Raw genomic sequence first — 16,920 nt, 5'->3', positions numbered from 1 at the left:
AATATACACATTTATTTATATGCAAGCAAATCAGGAACAACAGTGTAACTCTGCATAAGGCCCTCGGAGTGTGATCAAGCAAAAGACTTGGTATTGGACTATAGACATAAATACATTAAAGGTAATTTATATATAATTTCAGATATTCATGCACAATGTTACCAGCACAAAATCCTACATACTGCAGGGCAGGGATGTATCTAGGGGTCCGAGCGCCCCTGGTAAACTATGGGGCTGGCACCCCTCCCACAAGCACACATTTAAAATAAGGTGTGAGTGTTGGAAAAGGAGCATGGTCTTGTGGGGGAAGGGGCGTGAACACACAATAGTACTTCCATTTCAAATTATGGCAGACAGTAGTGTCCCTTATTCACATTACACCGCACAGTAGTTTCTCTTATTCACGTTACGCCATTCCTCCCCCCTAACCCTAACCCATCTTTCCCGCAGCCTGACCCTAACCTACCCCCCACAGCCTAACCCTCCCAAGTGGTGCCTAACCGGAACCCACCCTCCCTAACCCAACCACACAGCATAGCCCTAACCACTCTCCCCATGCGGCTTACCAGTGGAGACTCGATCGGGATTACGGCATTCGGCATCGCTATCCATGTTGGGATGCCGTCATAGGCATTCCGAGCAGTAGTGCCCGTTTACCATGCCACAGGCCACTGGCCTGACTGTCCCCATGGGCCTAATGCCTGATCTCTGGTGATCTAGGGAGGAGGGGTGGGTGACAGGCGCCCTCACTGAAGGCCTACCTGTCCGTTGGGAGAGGCACCAGGGGGGAGCTTTGTTAGCTCTTTCCCTTTCCACCCCTGGTGGCCTCTCTGGTCCTCAGCTTCTGTCTTCTGCCGCTGGCCCGTCCTGGCCAGCGGCGCCGCTTCTTCTTTTCTTCATCAAGACATCGGCGCCTATCTTCTTTCTTCCTCCCGGCATCTTCTGGCCTCTTCCGTGGCCTCTGGAGCTCTTCACCGCTCTTCCGCGTGGCCTCCTTCCTTCTCCTGGTCCCGGCGGCATCTGACATCACTCATCAGGGGTGGGGCCTATGATGCCACGGCCACCCATGATTGGCTGGTGCTCCGCGAGCCGCGTTTGGCTCGCGGAAGGTGCCAGATCCGAAATGCCGCAGCCGGCGCTTCCCATTGGCTGCCAAATTGGCGCCAAGTTTAAAGCGCTGCTGTTGCAGCACTGCCCGTCGCTGCTTCAGGTCCGGTGCCAGGAACCAACAGATGTTACTGGCTACGGGCAACCGCCGCTGCAGCTCTACCAGCGCTAAGGACAGACTCACTGCAACAGCGCTGATGGCCACTTTGTCTCGCAGAGGACACAGATCCCCTGCAAGCTGCCGCTCGCCCGGTGCTGGGAGCGGGCACACCGTCCCAGCGCCGGAACACATTTCTACAAATTGCAAATGAGATGCTATGAGATGAGCCTCAAATGGACCCAGCCATTAACCAAACACCATTAGTTGGATGGTACAAGTACTTCCTGTTAGAAAAAACATCAGGGTGCCATCACTTCCAATAGAAAATTATCAATTATACAATTAAACCACTTAACTGGCATGGTCAGATCTCATGCGACTGCGCCGGCCCACCCTGTCCCACCCGTTTTTGGCGAGGAGATCTGTTCTGCAGATGTGCATAATATAATGTTTAAATATTTTAAAAAAATCTTTTTCAACTTCATTAAATAAAATAAATATTAAAAAAACAATGTTGTTAATGCTTTTGAAGGGAAAAATCGTCAGTTAATTATCTGATATACATTTCCTTGAACCTGGCCTTGAAATAGGTAAGATATGTAATTTATTTATTACACTCAACAAGTTAAAGTTTTAGCTTATTTACTTTTTGCTTACTGTACATCTAACATGCATAAAAATTGTGTAGTTTTCTAGGTACTACAGTCCCTTCTCCAAAACACTGACACTTTTTTATTATCTTCAACAACAAATAGATCTATAGCACTGTGCTATATAACAATTGCTGTGTACCTGGTGACAGTCTCTTACTGCCTGCGCGGCGCCGGTGTCTGTCAGCACCGCACTGCACTAGTGATCAGACTCAAAATAAACTACAGTTCCCAGCAGCCTTTACTGCCGGGAGCTCCTGGCAACAAGGGCTGCTGGGAGCTGTAGTTTATTTTGAGTCTGATTACAAGTGCGGTGCTGCCGGACACCGGCGCCGCTCCGGCAGTAACAGACTCTCACCAGGTACAGTCTGACAGTACTACTTTTCTACCCTTTGGCCATGGGTGGCAATGCTGAGCTGTGCCCACACCTTGCCTGGCGCCCCTGGCAAGTGCCATCCTGGCCAATGGGTAGATACGCCCCTACTTACTCTGCTAACAGAACTCTGCCGGGGCCAGGAAATCTGCATCTGAAGACACGCCCCTATTTTGTCGAACGGTCCCCATTGCTGCCCCACAAACAATGCAGCATGTCAATCATGCTGCGGCTACAGGGGACTGTGAGTTATCACACAGGACTCATTCTGCACATGTGTACTAACCTGAATCAGGTCCAAAGGGGTCTATTACTAAGCCTTGGATAGAGAAAAAGTGGATGGATATCAGCTTCTAGCTGCCATGTTACAGAATGTATTTGCAAAATAGGAGCTGGTTGGTTGGAACTTTATCTCCATCGAAGGCTTAGTAAATAGACCCCATAGAATCAGTTTAGAGGTGAGAAAAAGTGGTTAATGAACATATTTATTTTTATCTAGGAGAACATTGGGGGAAACTCCTTTGACCTCAATATGTTTAACTTGTAATAAACATATTGTAGTAAGTAGTGTTCAGAAAACCGCAGAATAAAGTTAGCGCAACATGCCTGAGCGTAAATAAAATGTGAATGTATATACGGATATTGGATACAATATGTAAAATTGACAGACACATTTGCATGTGCTGTTTTAGTGCTAATAATACCAGGGGTTAAAGTGAGCCAGACCGGGGTGGAACACAGTTCCCCGGCCCACCTAACCCAATGTGAGCCCAGCCTCAGAAGGATGCTGGATGCCCGATGTTACCAACGGGCACCCGGCTCCTTACCCACAGCCGCAGCCAGAGGCAGGAGTTCATTCCCAAGCTCCGGCTTCTGGGCGGCTCTCGCAGTGTGCACTATGCACTATGGGAGAGACGTCTTGACGAGTGGCACTACAGGGGGCACTACTACAAGGGAGCAGTAAATACCACATGAGGGCACTACTACACAGGGGCAATACTACACAGGGGCAATACTACTATTGGCATTAGTATTGGGGGCAATTCTAATGAGGGCATTGAATAGGGGGGCACTGAATAAGGGACATCACTCCTTGGGGCATAAGGGGCATTATTACTGGGGGGCACTGCATAAGGGGCACTATCACTACAGTGAATAGGGGGGAACTGAATAAGGGACATCACTCCTTGGGGCATAAGGGGCACTACTGCTGAGGGCATTGCATAAGGGGCACTACTGCTGTGAGCAGGGGTGAGCCGAAACGGGGCAGAACTGCATTCCATCAGTTCCATTTGGAGACAGAACCAGTTCCGCCTCCTCCGGCTCACCTAACCCAATGTCAGCGCGCAGGGAAATGCCGGGCGCCCGCTGAGATTGTGTTACCAGTGGGCACCCTGCTCCCTCCCCACAGCAGCAGCTGGAGGCAGGAGCTCACTCCTGAGCTCCGGGTCTGGCAGTGTGCGGCTGTGCGCGATGGGAGAGACGTTTCTCCCATAGCTCCGAGGAGCGGGCGCCAGACGGAGGGCAGCGGCCTAGAAGCAGGAGCAGGGCTTGATGAGTATTGTGGGGTATGTGTGTGTGTAAGCGGCTTCTAAAGGGGGGCATTACCATAGGGGGCTAAACTACTGGGGGCATAACTACAGGGGCATAGCTACAAGGGGCATTACCACTGAGAGCTAAACTACAGGGGGCATAACTATAGGGTGCTAAACTACTAGGGGCATATATACTGGGGGCATAACCACTGGGGGCTAAACTACTGGGGGCATTACCACTGGGGTTTAAACTACTGGGCTACTGGGGGCATAACTATGGGGGCATTACCACTGGGGGCTAAACTACTGGGGGCATAACTACTGGGGCCATTACCACTGGGGGCATAACTACTGGGGGCATAACCACTGGGGGCTAAACTACGGGGGGCATTACCACTGGGGTTTAAACTACTGAGGGCTACTGGTGGCATAATTATGGGGGCATTACCACTGGGTGCTAAACTACTGGGGACATTACCACTGGGGGCTAAACTACTGGGGGCATAACTACTAGGGGCTTTACTACAGGTAGCATTACTACTGGGGGGCAATACTATACAGGGGCATTACTACTGGGGGCAATACTAACGAGGGCATTGTATATCGGGCACTTCATAAGGGGCATCACTCCTGGGGACATAAGAGGCACTACTATTGGGGGCATTGCATAAGTGGCACCCAGGGCCGGTGCTAGGGTGTTCGACGCCCCCCTGCAATCTATAAATTTGCGCCGCCCCCCCCCCCCATACTTTACAAAGGGACAGCGCACATAATGCCCCCTATAGCAGTGACCCTTATACACACAATGAACCCTGTAGTAGTGACGCTTACACATGTAACGCCCCCTGCAGCAGTGACGCTTATACAAGACTCCCCCTGTAGTAGTGATGCTTACACACTGTATCAGTGACGCGTACACACGTAACGCCCCCTGTATCAGTGACGCTTACAAAAGAAACGCCCCCTGTAGCAGTGACACTTACACGCGTAACGCCCGCTGTACCAGTGACACACACGTAACGCCCCCTGCAGCAGTGATGCTTATAAAAGACTCCCCTTGTAGTAGTGATGCTTACATGCGTAACGCCCCCTGTACCAGTGACGCTTACACACGTAATACTCCTGCACCAGTAATGTTTACACACTGTACCAGTGACGCTTACACACGTAACACCCCCTGTACCAGTGACGCTTGTGCCCCCTGTATCAGTGACACCTACACATGTATTGCCCCCTGTACCCAGTGACGCTTACACACGTAACGCCCCCTGTACCAGTGACGCTTACACACGTAATACTCCTGCACCAGTAATGTTTACACACTGTACCAGTGACGCTTACACACGTAACACCCCCTGTACCAGTGACGCTTGTGCCCCCTGTATCAGTGACACCTACACATGTATTGCCCCCTGTACCCAGTGACGCTTACACACGTAACGCCCACTGTACCAGTTACGCTCTCACACATAATGTCCCCTGTAGCAGTGACGCTTGCACACGTAACGCCCCCTGTACCAGTGCTGCTGTTACACGTAACGCCTCCTGTACCAGTGACGCTTACAGACGTAACACCCCCTGTACCAGATACGCTTTCACACATAATGTCCCCTGTAGCAGTGACGCTTGCACACGTAACGCCTCCTGTACCAGTGACACTCTCATGCATAACGCCTCCTGTACCAGTAATGCTTAATACGTAATGCCCCCTGTACCAGTTACACTTACACACGTAACGCCCCCTGTACCAGTTACACTTACACACGTAACGCCCCCTGTACCAGTGACGCTCTCACACATAATGACCCCCTGCACCAGTGACGCTCACACACGTAACGCCCCCTGTACCAGTGACGCTCTCACACGTAACGCCCCCTGTACCAGTGATGCGCTCACATGTAACGCCCCCTGTACCAGTGACGCTCTCACACATATCGCCCCCTATAGCAGTGACGCTCTCACACGTAATACCCCCTGTACCAGTGACGCTCTCACACATAACGCCCCCTGTACCAGTTACGCTCTCACACATAACGCCCTCTGTAGCAGTGACGCTTACACGCGTAACGCCCCCTGTACCAGTGCTGCTCTTACACGTAACGCCCCCTGTACCAGTGACACTCTCACGCGTAACGCCCCCTGTACCAGTGACGCTCTCACACATAACACCCCCTGTAGCAGTGACGCTCTCACACATAACACTCCCTGTAGCAGTGACGCTCTCACACATAACACCCCCTGTAGCAGTGACGTTCTCACACATAACGCCTCCTGTAGCAGTGACACTTACACACGTAACGCCCCATATATCAGTACTGCTCTCACGCGTAACTCCCCCTGTACCAGTGACACTCTCACACGTAATGTCCCCTGTACCAGTGACGCTTAATACGTAATGCCGCCTGTACCAGTGACGCTTACACACGTAACGCCCCCTGTACCAGTGATGCTCTCACACGTAACACCCCCTGTACCAGTGGAGCTCTCACACATAACGCCCCCCTGTACCAGTGATGCTCTCACACGTAACGCCCCCTGTACCAGTGATGCTCACACACGCAACGCCCCCTGTACCAGCGACGCTCTCAAGTGTAACGCCTCCTGTACCAGTGACGCTCTCACACGTAACAACCCCTCTACCAGTGATGCTCTCACATGTAACACCCCCTCTACCAGTGACGCTCTCACATGTATCGCCCCCTATAGCAGTGAGGCTCTCACACGTAACGCCCCCTGTACCAGTGACGCTCTTACACATAATGCCCCCTGTACCAGTGACGCTCTCACATGTACTGTCACCTGTACCAGTGACGCTCACACACACAACGCCCCCTGTACCAGCGACGCTCTCACATGTAACGCCTCCTGTACCAGTGACACTCTCACACGTAACAACCCCTCTACCAGTGACGCTCTCACACGTAACGTCCCCCCAGTACCAGTGACGCTCTCACACGTAACGCCCCCTGTACCAGTGACGCTCTCACACGTAACGCCCCCCTGTACCAGTGATGCTCTCACACATAATGCCCCCTGTACCAGTGACGCTTACACACGTAATACTCCTATACCAGTGATGTTTACACACTGTACCAGTGATGCTTACACGCATAACGTCCCCTGTAGCAGTGATGCTTACACACGTAATGCCCGCTGAACCAGTGACGCTTACACACGTAACGCCCCCTGTATCAGTGACGCTTACACACGTAACACCCCCTGTACCAGTGACGCTTCCGCCCCCTGTATCAGTGACGCCTACACATGTAATGCCCCCTGTACCCAGTGACACTTACACGTAACGCCCCCTGTACCAGTGACGCTTACAGACGTAACGCCCCCTGTACCAGTGATGCTCTCACACATAACGCCCCCTGTACCAGTTACGCTCTCACACATAACGCCCTCTGTAGCAGTGACGCTTACACACGTAACGCCCCCTGTACCAGTGCTGCTCTTACACGTAACGCCCCCTGTACCAGTGACACTCTCATGCGTAACGCCCCCTGTACCAGTGACGCTCTCACACATAACACCCTCTGTAGCAGTGACGCTCTCACACATAACACCCCCTGTACCAGTGACGCTCTCACACGTATCGCCCCCTATACCAGTGACGCTCTCACACATAATGCCCCCTGTACCAGTTACGCTCTCACACATAACGCCTCCTGTAGCAGTGTTGCTTACACGCGTAACGCCCCCTGTACCAGTGATGCTCTCACACATAACACCCCCTGTAGCAGTGACGCTCTCACACATAACACCCCCTGTAGCAGTGACGCTCTCACACATAACACCCCCTGTAGCAGTGACACTTACACACGTAACGCCCCATATATCAGTACTGCTCTCACGCGTAACTCCCCCTGTACCAGTGACACTCTCACACGTAATGTCCCCTGTACCAGTGACGCTTAATACGTAATGCCCCCTGTACCAGTGACGCTTACACACGTAACGCCCCCTGTACCAGTGATGCTCTCACACGTAACACCCCCTGTACCAGTGGAGCTCTCACACATAACGCCCCCCTGTACCAGTGATGCTCTCACACGTAACGCCCCCTGTACCAGTGATGCTCACACACGCAACGCCCCCTGTACCAGCGACGCTCTCACGTGTAACGCCTCCTGTACCAGTGACGCTCTCACACGTAACAACCCCTCTACCAGTGATGCTCTCACATGTAACACCCCCTGTACCAGTGACGCTCTCACATGTATCGCCCCCTATAGCAGTGAGGCTTTCACACGTAACGCCCCCTGTACCAGTGACGCTCTTACACATAATGCCCCCTGTACCAGTGACGCTCTCACATGTACTGTCACCTGTACCAGTGACGCTCACACACGCAACGCCCCCTGTACCAGTGACGCTCTCACATGTAACGCCTCCTGTACCAGTGACACTCTTACACGTAACAACCCCTCTACCAGTGACGCTCTCACACGTAACGTTCCTCCTGTACCAGTGACGCTATCACACGTAACGCCCCCTGTACCAGTGACGCTCTCACACGTAACGCCCCCCTGTACCAGTGATGCTTACACGCATAACGTTCCCTGTAGCAGTGATGCTTACACACGTAATGCCCGCTGAACCAGTGACGCTTACACACATAACGCCCCCTGTATCAGTGACGCTTACACACGTAACACCCCCTGTACCAGTGACGCTTGCGCCCCCTGTATCAGTGATGCCTACACATGTAATGCCCCCTGTACCCAGTGACACTTACACGTAACGCCCCCTGTACCAGTGACGCTTATACACGTAACGCCCCCTGTACCAGTGATGCTCTCACACATAACGCCCCCTGTAGCAGTGACTCTTACACACGTAACACCCCCTGTACCAGTGACGCTCTCACACATAACTCCCCCTGTACCAGTGACGCTTACAGACGTAACACCCCCTGTACCAGTTACGCTCTCACACATAACGCCCCCTGTAGCAGTGACGCTTGCACACGTAACGCCCCCTGTACCAGTGACGCTCTCACACGTAACGCCCCCCTGTACCAGTGACGCTCTCACACATAATGCCCCCTGTACCAGTGACGCTCTCGCACATAACGCCCCCTGTACCAGTGACGCTTACACACATTATGCCACACATACACACACACATACATACATACATACATACATACATACATACTGTACATACATTACACACATGCACAGTCACACATGCATATACACAGATACTGTATATACACACACAAACTTACCTAAAGAAGTCTGTCAGGCCGGAGATGTAGCAGCTCATCCTCCTGTGTAGCAGGGGGCTGCAGCCTGTTCCCATGTAGCTCCGCCCACTTTTGGGTCCCTTACAGGCACTGCACTGTCACAGGGGAGAGGAGGGGAGAGGAGGCTTCATGCTGCCAGCCCTACAGTACTTTAAAAGTACCTCTCTGAGTCTCTGGCAGCCTGGTGACCATGTAGCTCCGCCCCATCTGCCTCGTGAAGCTCCGACCCCTCTGCCCTGTGAGGCCCCGCCCCCTTTTCTGACTAACACGATCAAGTGGGGGAGGACTGGAGGCTTGCCTTGAAGCTGCCGGCGCCGTTGCCTGTCACAGAGTATGACAGGGGCAGCAGCCGGAAGCAGCAGCAACAGCAGGGGGACAGGTGCAGCAGCAGCACAGGGATGCAGAGCAGGGAGAGTGCCTCTCAATCCAGGCACCTCCCTGCTTTGCATCCCTTTGCTGAGTGGGTAGCGCCGGTCCTGGTGGCACCACTACTATGGACTCTACATAAGGGGCACTACCACTACAGTGGACATTGCATAAGGGGCACTACTACTGTGGGCATTGTGTGTATTAGGGTTGCTACTACTGTGGGCATTATGTGTATTAGGGGTGCTACTAGTGTGGCTTTGTGTATAAGGGGCACAAATGTGTGTCATAACATGAATAAGGGACACTACTATGTGGTGTAATGTAAATAAGATTGTGCAACTGTGCGGCATAATTTTAATTGGGGATACCATTGCGTGACCATGCCCCTTTCTTTTTGGGACCACACCTCTTTTTGGAAGCACACGTCTGTGGCGCGCATAATCTCTTTACTACATGGGCGACGGGGGGTGTCTAAGTTCTACCTTCCCTCTAGGACCACTTTAAGCACTGGCTGTGGGCATTGTATAAGGAGCACTACTGCTGTGGGCGTTATGTGTATTAGGGGCACTAATACTTTGGGCATTGTGTATAAGGGGCACTAATGTCGGCACTACTGTGTGTGTCATAATATAGAAACATAGTATTTGACGGCAGATAAGAACCACTTGGTCCATCTAGTCTGCCCCTTTTTTATCCTTTAGGTAATCTCAACCCTTTTTGAACCTTAGTTCTTTGTAAGGATATTCATATGCCTATCCCCTATATGAATAAGGGATGCTAGTTAGAGATGTGCACCGGAAATTTTTCGGGTTTTGTGTTTTGGTTTTGGATTCGGTTCCGTGGCCGTGTTTTGGATTCGGACGCGTTTTGCCAAAACCTCCCTGAAAATTTTTTGTCGGATTCGGGTGTGTTTTGAATTCGGGTGTTTTTTTTACAAAAAACCCTCAAAAACAGCTTAAATCATAGAATTTGGGGGTCATTTTGATCCCATAGTATTATTAACCTCAATAACCATAATTTACACTCATGTTCAGTCTATTCTGAACACCTCACACCTCACAATATTATTTTTAGTCCTAAAATTTGCACCGAGGTCGTTGGATGGCTAAGCTAAGCGACACAAGTGGCCGACACAAACACCTGGCCCATCTAGGAGTGGCACTGCAGTGTCAGGCAGGATGGCACTTCGAATAAATAGTCCACAAACAGCACATGATGCAAAGAAAAAAAGAGGCGCACCAAGGTCGCTGTGTGACTAAGCTAAGCGACACAAGTGGCCGACACAAACACCTGGCCCATCTAGGAGTGGCACTGCAGTGTCAGGCAGGATGGCACTTCAAAAAAATAGTCCCCAAACAGCACATGATGCAAAGAAAAAAAGAGGCGCACCAAGGTCGCTGTGTGACTAAGCTAAGTGACACAAGTGGCCGACACAAACACCTGGCCCATCTAGGAGTGGCACTGCAGTGTCAGGCAGGATGGCACTTCAAAAAAATAGTCCCCAAACAGCACATGATGCAAAGAAAAATGAAAAAAAAAAGAGGTGCAAGATGGAATTGTCCTTGGGCCCTCCCACCCACCCTTATGTTGTATAAACAGGACATGCACACTTTAACGAACCCATCATTTCAGCGACAGGGTCTGCCACATGACTGTGACTTAAATGACTGGTTGGTTTGGGCCCCCACCAAAAAAGAAGCAATCAATCTCTCCTTGCACAAACTGGCTCTACAGAGGCAAGATGTCCACCTCATCATCACCCTCCGATTCCTCACCCCTTTCACTGTGTACATCCCCCTCCTCACAGATTATTAATTCGTCCCCACTGGAATCCACCATCTCAGATTCCTGTGTACTTTCTGGAGGCAATAGCTGCTCGTAAATGTCTCCACGGAGGAATTGATTATAATTCATTTTGATGAACATCATCTTCTCCACATTTTCTGGAAGTAACCTTGTACGCCGATTGCTGACAAGGTGAGCGGCTGCACTAAACACTCTTTCGGAGTACACACTGGAGGGAGGGCAACTTAGGTAGAATAAAGCCAGTTTGTGCAAGGGCCTCCAAATTGCCTCTTTTTCCTGCCAGTATACGTACGGACTGTCTGACGTGCCTACTTGGATGCGGTCACTCATATAATCCTCCACCATTCTTTCAATGGTGACAGAATCATATGCAGTGACAGTAGACGACATGTCAGTAATCGTTGGCAGGTCCTTCAGTCCGGACCAGATGTCAGCACTCGCTCCAGACTGCTCTGCATCACCGCCAGCGGGTGGGCTCGGAATTCTTAGCCTTTTCCTCGCACCCCCAATTGCGGGAGAATGTGAAGGAGGAGCTGTTGACGGGTCACGTTCCGCTTGACTTGACAATTTTCTCACCAGCAGGTCTTTGAACCTCTGCAGACTTGTGTCTGCTGGAAAGAGAGATACAACGTAGGTTTTAAATCTAGGATCGAGCACGGTGGCCAAAATGTAGTGCTCTGATTTCAACAGATTGACCACCCGTGAATCCTGGTTAAGCGAATTAAGGGCTCCATCCACAAGTCCCACATGCCTAGCGGAATCGCTCTGTTTTAGCTCCTCCTTCAATGTCTCCAGCTTATTCTGCAAAAGCCTGATGAGGGGAATGACCTGACTCAGGCTGGCAGTGTCTGAACTGACTTCACTTGTGGCAAGTTCAAAGGGTTGCAGAACCTTGCACAACGTTGAAATCATTCTCCACTGCACTTGAGTCAGGTGCATTCCCCCTCCTTTGCCTATATCGTGGGCAGATGTATAGGCTTGAATGGCCTTTTGCTGCTCCTCCATCCTCTGAAGCATATAGAGGGTTGAATTCCACCTCGTTACCACCTCTTGCTTCAGATGATGGCAGGGCAGGTTCAGGAGTGTTTGCTGGTGCTCCAGTCTTCGGCACGCAGTGGCTGAATGCCGAAAGTGGCCCGCAATTCTTCGGGCCACCGACAGCATCTCTTGCACGCCCCTGTCGTTTTTTAAATAATTCTGCACCACCAAATTCAATGTATGTGCAAAACATGGGACGTGCTGGAATTTGCCCAGATGTAATGCACGCACAATATTGCTGGCGTTGTCCGATGTCACAAATCCCCAGGAGAGTCCAATTGGGGTAAGCCATTCTGCGATGATGTTCCACAGTTTCCGTAAGAGGTTGTCAGCTGTGTGCCTCTTATGGAAAGCGGTGATACAAAGCGTAGCCTGCCTAGGAACGAGTTGGCGTTTGCGAGATGCTGCTACTGGTGCCGCCGCTGCTGTTCTTGCTGCGGGAGGCAATACATCTACCCAGTGGGCTGTCACAGTCATATAGTCCTGAGTCTGCCCTGCTCCACTTGTCCACATGTCCGTGGTTAAGTGGACATTGGGTACAACTGCATTTTTTAGGACACTGATGACTCTTTTTCTGACGTCTGTGTACATTTTCGGTATCGCCTGCCTAGAGAAATGGAACCTAGATGGTATTTGGTACCGGGGGGACACAGTACCTCAATCAAGTCTCTAGTTGCCTGTGAATTAACGGTGGATACCGGACACACCTTTTTTTCACCACCCAGGCTGACAAGACCTGAGTTATCCGCTTTGCAGCAGGATGACTGCTGTGATATTTCATCTTCCTCGCAAAGGACTGTTGGACAGTCAATTGCTTACTGGAAGTAGTACAAGTGGTCTTCCGACTTCCCCTCTGGGATGACGATCGACTCCCAGCAGCAACAACAGCAGCGCCAGCAGCAGTAGGCGTTACATTCAAGGATGCATCGGAGGAATCCCAGGCAGGAGAGGACTCGTCATACTTGCCAGTGACATGGCCTGCAGGACTATTGGCTTTCCTGTGTAAGGTGGAAATTGACACTGAGGGAGTTGGTGGTGTGGTTTGCAGGAGCTTGGTTACAAGAGGAAGGGATTTAGTGGTCAGTGGACTGCTTCCGCTGTCATCCAAAGTTTTTAAACTTGTCACTGACTTCTAATGAATGCGGTCCAGGTGACGTATGAGGGAGGATGTTCCTAGGTGGTTAACGTCCTTACCCCTACTTATTACAGCTTGACAATGGCAACACACGGCTTGACACCTGTTGTCCGCATTTCTGGTGAAATAATTCCACACCGAAGAGGTGATTTTTTTTGTATTTTGACCAGGCATGTCAATAGCCATATTCGTCCCACGGACAACAGGTGTCTCCCCGGGTGCCTGACTTAAACAAACCACCTCACCATCAGAATCCTCCTTGTCAATTTCCTCCCCAGCGCCAGCAACACCCATATCCTCATCCTGGTGTACTTCAACAGTGACATCTTCAATTTGACTATCAGGAACTGGACTGCGGGTGCTCCTTCCAGCACTTGCAGGGGGCGTGCAAATGGTGGAAGGCGCAAGCTCTTCCCGTCCAGTGTTGGGAAGGTCAGGCATCGCAACCGACACAATTGGACTGTCCTTGGGGATTTGTGATTTAGAAGAACGCACAGTTCTTTGCTGTGCTTTTGCCAGCTTAAGTCTTTTCATTTTTCTAGCGAGAGGATGAGTGCTTCCATCCTCATGTAAAGCTGAACCACTAGCCATGAACATAGGCCAGGGCCTCAGCCGTTCCTTGCCACTCCGTGTCGTAAATGGCATATTGGCATGTTTACGCTTCTCCTCAGATGCTTTTAATTTTGATTTTTGGGTCATTTTACTGAACTTTTGTTTTTTGGATTTTACATGCTCTCTACTATGACATTGGGCATCGGCCTTGGCAGACGACGTTGATGGCATTTCATCGTCTCGGCCATGACTAGTGGCAGCAGCTTCAGCACGAGGTGGAAGTGGATCTTGATCTTTCCCTATTTTAACCTCCACATTTTTGTTCTCCATTTTTTAATGTGTGGAATTATATGCCAGTATCAATAGCAATGGCCTACTACTATATATACTGCGCACAACTGAAATGCACCACAGGTATGGATGGATAGTATACTTGACGACACAGAGGTAGGTAGAGCAGTGGCCTTCCGTACCGTACTGCTATATATACTGGTGATCACTGTCAGCAAAACTCTGCACTGTACTCCTCCTATATAATACAGCTGCTCCCCAGTCCCCACAATTAAGCAGTGTGAGCACAGATATATGCAGCACACTGAGCACAGATATGGAGTGTTTTTCAGGCAGACAACGTATACTGGTGGTCACTGTCAGCAAAACTCTGCACTGTACTCCTCCTATATAATATACTGGTGGTCCCCAGTCCCCACAATAAAGCAGTGTGAGCACAGATATATGCAGCACACTGAGCACAGATATGGAGTGTTTTTCAGGCAGACAACGTATACTGGTGGTCACTGTCAGCAAAACTCTGCACTGTACTCCTCCTATATAATACAGCTGCTCCCCAGTCCCCACAATTAAGCAGTGTGAGCACAGATATATGCAGCACACTGAGCACAGATATGGAGTGTTTTTCAGGCAGACAACGTATACTGGTGGTCACTGTCAGCAAAACTCTGCACTGTACTCCTCCTATATAATACAGCTGCTCCCCAGTCCCCACAATTAAGCAGTGTGAGCACAGATATATGCAGCACACTGAGCACAGATATGGAGTGTTTTTCAGGCAGACAACGTATACTGGTGGTCACTGTCAGCAAAACTCTGCACTGTACTCCTCCTATATAATATACTGGTGGTCCCCAGTCCCCACAATAAAGCAGTGTGAGCACAGATATATGCAGCACACTGAGCACAGATATGGAGTGTTTTTCAGGCAGACAACGTATACTGGTGGTCACTGTCAGCAAAACTCTGCACTGTACTCCTCCTATATAATACAGCTGCTCCCCAGTCCCCACAATTAAGCAGTGTGAGCACAGATATATGCAGCACACTGAGCACAGATATGGAGTGTTTTTCAGGCAGACAACGTATACTGGTGGTCACTGTCAGCAAAACTCTGCACTGTACTCCTCCTATATAATACAGCTGCTCCCCAGTCCCCACAATTAAGCAGTGTGAGCACAGATATATGCAGCACACTGAGCACAGATATGGAGTGTTTTTCAGGCAGACAACGTATACTGGTGGTCACTGTCAGCAAAACTCTGCACTGTACTCCTCCTATATAATACAGCTGCTCCCCAGTCCCCACAATTAAGCAATAAGCACAAATATTTGCATCAACATTAATAAACGGAGAGGACCCGAGCCACGTCCTCTCCCTAACATTTCCAATGCACGAGTGAAAATGGCGGCGACGCGCGGCTGCTTATATAGAATCCGAATCTTGCGAGAATCCGACAGCGGGATGATGACGTTCGGGCGCGCTCGGATTAACCGAGCCATACGGGAGAATCCGAGTATGCCTCGGACCCGTGTAAAATGGGTGAAGTTCGGGGAGGTTCGGTTTCCGAGGAACCGAACCCGCTCATCACTAATGCTAGTATATGGTGTAATGTGAATAAGATTGTGCTACTGTGCATCATAATTTGAATTGGGGATACTATTGCGTGGCCACGCTTTTCTTTTTAGGCCATGCCCCTTTTGCGACCATTGCGCACACAGTCCCTTTATTGAATAGGCGGGGAAAGGGGGGGTGAGATCCACCTCCTCTCTATGACCATTTTAAGCACTGAATGATACTAATACAGTAAATGCAGACGGTTTTTAAAGGGGCAATAATTTACAAGGTTGTATAGTACTGTTAAGGGCCGTATTCACGGGCCGATTTGGGGAGAGATGTGTGCTGAGCGGTTCGCTCAGCACACATCTCTCCCCCCGCTCAGCACAGCGCGATGTGTGCTGAGCGTGCGGGGGAAGACGGGGGGCCGCTCATTTCACCCAGCGGGTGAAGTGAGTGACTTGCTAGATTGGCATATCGCTATGAGGGGTACACACGGAGTGATCGCTGCTTAAAATCTAAGCAATCTGACTCTAAGCAATCTAGTCAGATTGCTTAGATTTTAAGCAGCGATCGCTCCGTGAGTACCCCTCTTAATATATCACTCCATCCTCAGAAGAGACTTGCATTGTGCAGGACTACCAATTCGCTAGTACAGTGCCCGCTTATTGGATGCTAGAGACATTACATCGCTTCCTTTCACTACTAATGGATTGCTTGCCACCTTGTGGACTACGGGTACATTATAGTGAACTTTGCCATTTAGGGTACAATGATATTGCAAATGGCATGCTATTGCTTGATGCTCTATTTGTGCTATTGCAATATTAATGACTAATGGAGCTTATTCAGGTTGGATCGCAATTGGCGATCCAACCGCAAAAATGCGGATGCGGGCCTTTGCGCAGTGCCCATCCTGCGCATGTGCCCGCTTTTACTGTGGGCGGCCCGCAGTAATCAGGCGGAGGCGCTCCCGTGGTGGGAGGGGGGTGCAATTTATGCAAAAACATATGCATAAATGACGTCTATAAAAAAAATATGCAGTTTATGGTATATGAAGAGTCTTTGACTGTGCATATAACATGAAATGTCTATTTTAGTGTATCTTGTGCTATCATTAGTGCATGGTCCAAGTTTGGGAAACCCTGGTGT

This window comes from Pseudophryne corroboree, chromosome 4, assembly GCF_028390025.1.
Source record: "Pseudophryne corroboree isolate aPseCor3 chromosome 4, aPseCor3.hap2, whole genome shotgun sequence".
Lineage (NCBI taxonomy): Eukaryota > Metazoa > Chordata > Amphibia > Anura > Myobatrachidae > Pseudophryne > Pseudophryne corroboree.
This window is presented reverse-complemented; position numbering follows the sequence as displayed.